Here is a 6,519-nt window from a genome sequence, read left to right as displayed (position 1 = left end):
TTCTCAAGTGGCCCATCAAGAGACACTAGCTTATGCGCGTGACCCCGACCGCCCCCGCCTTTGGGATTTTTTCCTCTGTTTGCCGAAAAGGAGATTCCCTGTCGGAATATTATCGCTTTTCTACGAGAAAAATGACGTAAAAATAGATTTTAAACAGCGGTTGACATGCTTCGACGTACGGCAATGGAATACTTTGAATTTTATTGTCAGGAATTGCGCCAAGCGCGCGACACTTCTTTACTATTTCGGATAGTGTCTGGAACGCATCGAACAAAACGCCGCTATTCGGATATAACGATGGATTATTTTGGACCAAACCAACATTTGTTATTGAAGTAGACGTCCTGGGTGTGCATTCTGACGAAGACAACAAAAGGTAATGACATTTTTATAATAGTAAATATGATTATGGTGAGTGCTAAACTTGCCGGGTGTCTAAATAGCGAGCCCGTGATGCCTGGGCTATGTACTTAGAATATTGCAAAATGTGCTTTCACCAAAAAGCTATTTTAAAATCGGACATATCGAGTGCATAGAGGAGGTCTGTATCTATAATTCTTAAAATAATTGTTATGCTTTTTGTGAACGTTTATCGTGAGTAATTTAGTAAAATGTTAGCGAATTCCCCGTAAGTTTGCGGGGGTATGCTAGTTCTGAACGTCACATGCTAATGTAAAAAGCTGGTTTTTGATATAAATATGAACTTGATTGAACAAAACATGCATGTATTGTATAACATAATGTCCTAGGGTTGTCATCTGATGAAGATCATCAAAGGTGAGTGCTGCATTTAGCTGTCTTCTGGGTTTTGGTGACATTATATGCTGGCTTGAAAAATGGGTGTCTGATTATTTCTGGCTTGGTACTCTGCTGACATAATCTAATGTTTTGCTTTCGTTGTAAAGCCTTTTTGAAATCGGACAGTGTGGTTAGATTAACGAGAGTCTTATCTTTAAATGGCTGTAAAATAGTCATATGTTTGAGAAATTGAAGTAATAGGATTTTGAAGATTTTGAAAATCGCGCCACAGGCTGGCAGTGGCTGTTACGTAGGTGGGACGAATTCGTCCCGCCGGTCCCATAGAGGTTAATGTTCACTCTCGGCGGGCAGCGTTCAATTTAAACCTTGCGGTTAAGAGCGGACCAAGCATGCTGGGAACACACACTTAGTTTCATCACAGCTATCTGTGATTGGACTGACATCGTCAGAACACTTCGCAGCCGTTCCCATTTATCTTGGCCCTCCCCCCCATACGGAGCTGGGGTCTTGCCATCATTCTCTGATTGGCTGCCTGTATGGGAACATACAGACTTCGTGGCCAAGAGCTCTACTGCAAATCATTGGGTTGGATGCAACCGCTCCCACAATTCCATGCTCAGCGGAAGCCCCCTCCCGATAGGGATAGCCGCCATCCTCTGCAAAACCCTCTTCGCAACAGACCGGTACCAAGGTAGCTCTTGTTTGCATGTCATCAACACCTGAATCAGGTGACCTACAGGTAGGGGTTGGAAGAGCCCTACTAGAGGGCTCCTCCCTTACCTCCCTGCACTGACATGCCAGAGACGTAGATCCGCCCCAACAGTCAGGGTGCCAGTGGGGTCTCAACCCCCACACCCTCTGTCAGGGACAGATTCCTCTTGCTCGTCACCGTTTTGTGGGTAGGGGCTGGGGAGACTCTACTCGAGAGTCTCCCCCTTACCTCACCACATTGCTGCAGACTTCGACCTTCCCTTGACTGGCATTGGATAAGTAGGGGTTGGCATTGCCCTTACCTCCTTATCCTATCAGTCTGAGCAACCGCTCTTGCCATGTAGGCTGACCTTTGGAGGCCCATATGTGTAGAACTGTTTAGGGGGAGACCCCTTGTGGGGTCTCCCAGAAATGTGTTAAGAGGGTATTTAACTAAAAACATTTTTTTGTTCTTTCTTTTTATTATTTTTTCCTTTTTCCGCAACTCGCCCTTTGGCCGGGCAACTCACTCACCCCTCCCGGTATGGGTGTGTGTTTCGTCGCAACCCCATCATCGTTTAGGGCGAGATGACTCTGAGCCCAGTAGTCATCCTCTTCAACCCTCTTGTCCGTGGGCTTGGCTGTACATCCAGCCAACCCCCTCCCTGGCTCTCCTCCCAACCGTGCTTGGGTGTTCGCTCTATCCACCATGACTCGACGTTGCCACTCTCTCCCCCGCCCCTGGGGAGGAATTTCAACCGTCATGGCGTTCCATAGGCCAGGTCCTATGGATCTCCTAGCAAGCTAGGGTTGCGCTCAATTGTGGGTACTGGGGATCTGGATCGGTCTTGGGTGTCATATGGGGTTACAGTGAGGATGCCCACCCCGTGATACGCACCCCCCGATGGTTACATCCGGGCCTACAGATGATCCTCCTCGCTCTCATCATCCGAGTTCACCGTCACACCCTCGACCCTGTAGAAGTCCCTGAGAACATCTAAGGAGTACAGGAGCGCCCTCCTGCTAAACAGCTTTGCCAGCTGTTTCCTCCTACCGCCATTCACGCCCAAAGCCTGTAGTAGTCGATTGTTGTCGGTCGGCCACTTGCCTCGGGCTCCCAGTGGAAAGCCAAACACTTTGACCTTCCTCACTTTCAGGGCAGCTGCCACATACGGAGCAATTGGGTTATAACGAGCGACCTTCTCAGCAGCCGCGACCATGAGTGTATCAAAGGCCATCTCGTAACGCACAGTAACATCCACCCCCAAAGCGTTCCCGGCTTTCACGCACACCAGGTCTGTGCGCCGCAGTGCTCCTGCACGAGTCCTACAGCACATTTCTCTGATGACGGTCCATCCGGTGCTTTCGCCTTCATCTGTTAGCAGGTCACACAGTTTGTAATGCCGCTTAATGCGGCTCTCCTTTACTGCAGGACACTGCCCGAGAATGTGTGAGCAAGACTCAGTTCCCAATAGACAGTGGCGACAGACTTTCGGTAGGTCTCTCCTGCCCCTCGACAACGCCTCACGAGTTGGGTATACGTTTGCTCTTAGCTGAAGACCTGCAATATAGTGGCGTTCTTTGAATCCCAACGTTTCCGGATTTGCCAACCAGTGATTGCTGTTTCTGTCTCCGCCGAAAGCTTGTACCCCAATTCCTTGCGATGTGAGGTTCTGCCACTTCAGGAACTCTGCTTGCCTCCAGCTTGGGGCTACTGGGCGTTTAGGCTTCACCGAGCTGGCAGGGTCCGTACCCTGTACGGTCCCCTCTGTCCCCTCTTCCAGGGGAGGCAGACTTGCTTCATCCCCACCAGCTCTCAGCCACATTCTAAGATACTCCTTCAGGCTCCACTGTCCTGCTGGTTACAACCCGCGTGATGGCATCCTCAGAGTGCCACAGGCGGTAGACCCTTCTGGCTTGGACAGACGGGATTTGACAAGCTAACTTTTCGATGCCAAGACCACCACCCTGGCATCTCGAGTATAGTAGCCCATCCCAGGTACACTGTGGGAGGTAAAGCCACTTCTTCACCACCCTCCTGATCATCCGGTCTAGTACATTCAGGATTGTTGGCCCCAGCCCGCCGTGATCAGCCTGATACACCATCCTTGGGATTGCGTACACCTTCAACATCCTCACCTTTTGAGTAGGCTTCAGCGGCAACCGCCCAATCGACCTGATCCAGTTACGGAGTCGTTCGACAGGTTCTGGCTCCATAATGCCTTGCCATGGGCTCACCATCATGCCCAGGTACGCAACCGACTCCTCCGGCCCGACCATGTGCAGCTCTTCTCCACACATTATCCAGGGTTTACAGAGGTTTATCCGTCTCACGCCCTGAGTCTTCTGTGTGAGGAAAATATGGCACTTCTTGGGCTGAATTCTCAGCCCAGTCAATCGGCAGAATTCTTCCAGAATCAGGATATTGTGCGCCATGCCTTCCCATGATCCGCTCACCAGAACCAGAAGGCCAGAGTTGTGATCTGTTGATCATCCATCCTGTACCCCAAGCCGCAGCGTTCAAGGGTTTCAATCATTGGGTCCAGGGCCAAATTAAACAGTAACGGAGACATCGGGTCTCCCTGTTTGACCCCTACCCTCACGTCAATGGGAGGGGACAACTCACCATTGGCCGTTATTGTGGTCACCACATCGGTGTACGAATCACCTACGATTCTGATGATATGTTCATCGAGCCCTATCTGCCTGAGCACCTCCAAGATGTGCAAGTGACTCACTGAGTCAAATGCACGCGCAAAGTCAACCAACACCACGGCCAGCCTCTCGCCCTTTGCCCAACTTCTCTTGATTAGACCTCCCAAGATCATCAAGTTTTCTGAGCACCCAGGTGAGGAAATGAATCCTCTCTGGCGCGGGCTAATGGGACACGCCCGCGCCAGCCTGTGTGTCAGAATACGGGAGTATAGCCTCAAGACCACCGACCCGATAGTGAGAGGTCTCCACCCAGCCGCCTGGGTGAGTAACTTCAGGTCATCAGTCTTGGGTATCAAAGTTGTCCTGCACTTCTTGAAGGGCACTGGCAGTAGTCAACCATACAGAAAAGGTCGTGGCCAGTTTCGCACCAGAGGGATCCCATTTGAGCAATGCTGCTTTTGTTATCCCATCTGGCCTCGCTGCTGTACCATTTTTAATTGACCTGAGGTTCTCCCATACCTCGGCGGCTGAGATCAATGACCGGAACTCTCCATTCTCCGCTTCCCCCACCGATTTAAATTGGCCCAGACCTATGTACTCCTCTGTCACCTCCCATCTGCTCTTGAAAGCTAAAGCAACCTCAAGCGATGGAGATACAGCTGCCCCGCTCTCATTGCCATCCAGAATGTATTTGCCAAGCCTGGCTTGATTGTTCTGAAACATTTTCTGTATTTTTACATACTGTGTTTGTTACACAATCTTTTTTCTTTCACTTGGCAATGCGGTGTTGTTCTTCCTCAGTGGGTTAGTCGGATTACGGGCCCCAGATCCTTCACCCAGCAACCGCTGCAGTTCGAGGGCGGACGTGTTGAGCAAGGCAGGGTCTTGCTCCACCCCCCTCAGGGACAATGTGACAGGCCCAATTTGGACACCATTTTTGGTATCGTCCCTTTCTAACCTTTCGCAGAGAACTCCACGTAGGCTGTTGGGGGACGTTAATGGTGTCCTCGGCTTGGACAGCATTGCGATGATGCTCCTCTCGTCGCACGCTTCCTTGGGCCTGTCCTTCTGCACCTTTCCAAGTCTCATTCCACGTCTTATCTCCCTCACCTGTTCAGCAGTTTTTCCAGTACTCAGGCTGTCTGCGATTCGCTTATTTATCTTCCTAATCCCAGCCATCGCTTTGCTCAGCCTTAACACCTTTTCCTCCTCCCAGTTGCTCCACTTTCCAGCCACCTCTATATCCTTTTTTTGCTGTCATCTCCCCATCCTTCTTCCGGCAATAGTGAGCAATGTGCCTGTGTCTTATGTGCTGTGTAAGTCCCCTTGATGTGGCAAACCTCTCTGGGCAGTGCTCACAACAGTGGGCACCACCCATATCCACCCGGGTCTCTACCATTCCCTTGCATTTAGGAATATGGCAGGAGATGGAGTGGCTATTGTCACTGGACCTATCGCACTTCCGACACTCGAACACCACCGAGACCGCTGAATGAGCCTTCGTAAAGTGCCTCACTGCCTTCCCAACGGTCTCTAGCAGTCTTCCACACCGCCCACATCTCAAATCCTGAATGGGGAGTGATACCAGCAGGGTATTTGTTGTGGTTTTTCCCACCAAGCAACTGGTTGAGGCCTCTCCCATCGCTTGAACTGGTTGTGGTGGCAGCACGACTTCACTACCCCCATCCCTCGCTGCTAGGGTAGGTGTCCTTAGTTCGCCGACACACTGAGGGGCCATCAAACCCGCGTCCTCTCTCGCTTCCGGGGCTTCGAGAGGATCTGGGTTTGAGGCATGAGATTTATCCTGAAAGGATACATTTTCGCAAGTTCCTCTCTTGCGAGGAGGAGATGTCTCCCCCTTTGGGCCGGAAATCCACGCCCATCTGCGCTTCAAGCAATGCTTATTCCTGCAGATTTTCTCATTGCAACCGCTCACCTCATCAATTCTCTTATCGCTCATCTTTTCTCTTTTATTTCGCTCAACCAATTTTCACTTTTACTCTCATGTCTCTAGATTTTGCACTTAATCTGTAATATATCCCTGGTCTTCAAGTGGCTAGGATTCGGGTCAGTAGTCACTTGCACCCCGTCAATTCCTTTATTATTTACAACCCTTGGTACACGTTACTCCAGATCCCCGCCAGGAGTCATAGCCAGAGGGGCTAGGGAGACCCTATCAAGGGTTCTCAACCTTGTCTCTCAGTACCCCCCCGCCAGGATCTAGATACATGCACCACAGGTATCGTGTAGGAAGGTGTTTGAGAAGCCCACTACAGGCCCCCCTTCTGCCCCCCCACACTAACCTGTGCTTGCAAGTCGAGGTTCCCGGTACACTCACATCAGAGGGGCTGGAGCGGCCCTACTAGAGGGTCACTCCATTACCTCCAGGAAGTATTATATCCGGGACTTCTCAAT

At 50.7% G+C, this 6,519-nt stretch overlaps 1 long non-coding RNA gene across 2 annotated transcripts in view; it reads right to left on the bottom strand.

Moving 5' to 3' along the window:
• LOC123732718 (uncharacterized) overlaps positions 1 to 4,178 on the bottom strand; it is a 9,409-nt gene extending 5,231 nt beyond the window's left edge. Inside the window, exons 1-2 of one of the 2 annotated variants that reach the window (XR_006763374.1) lie at positions 4,164 to 4,178; positions 1,540 to 1,543 (exon numbers count right to left, since the gene is read on the bottom strand). This is a non-coding gene — a long non-coding RNA (uncharacterized lncRNA). Of the gene's footprint in view, positions 1 to 1,539; positions 1,544 to 2,591; positions 2,596 to 4,163 lie in introns of both variants that reach the window. The other variant, XR_006763373.1, reaches the window with a different exon arrangement.
• Positions 4,179 to 6,519: the final 2,341 nt, after the last annotated feature.

The sequence above is a fragment of the Salmo salar genome, unplaced genomic scaffold (genome assembly GCF_905237065.1).
Source record: "Salmo salar unplaced genomic scaffold, Ssal_v3.1, whole genome shotgun sequence".
Lineage (NCBI taxonomy): Eukaryota > Metazoa > Chordata > Actinopteri > Salmoniformes > Salmonidae > Salmo > Salmo salar.
This window is presented reverse-complemented; position numbering and strand designations above follow the sequence as displayed.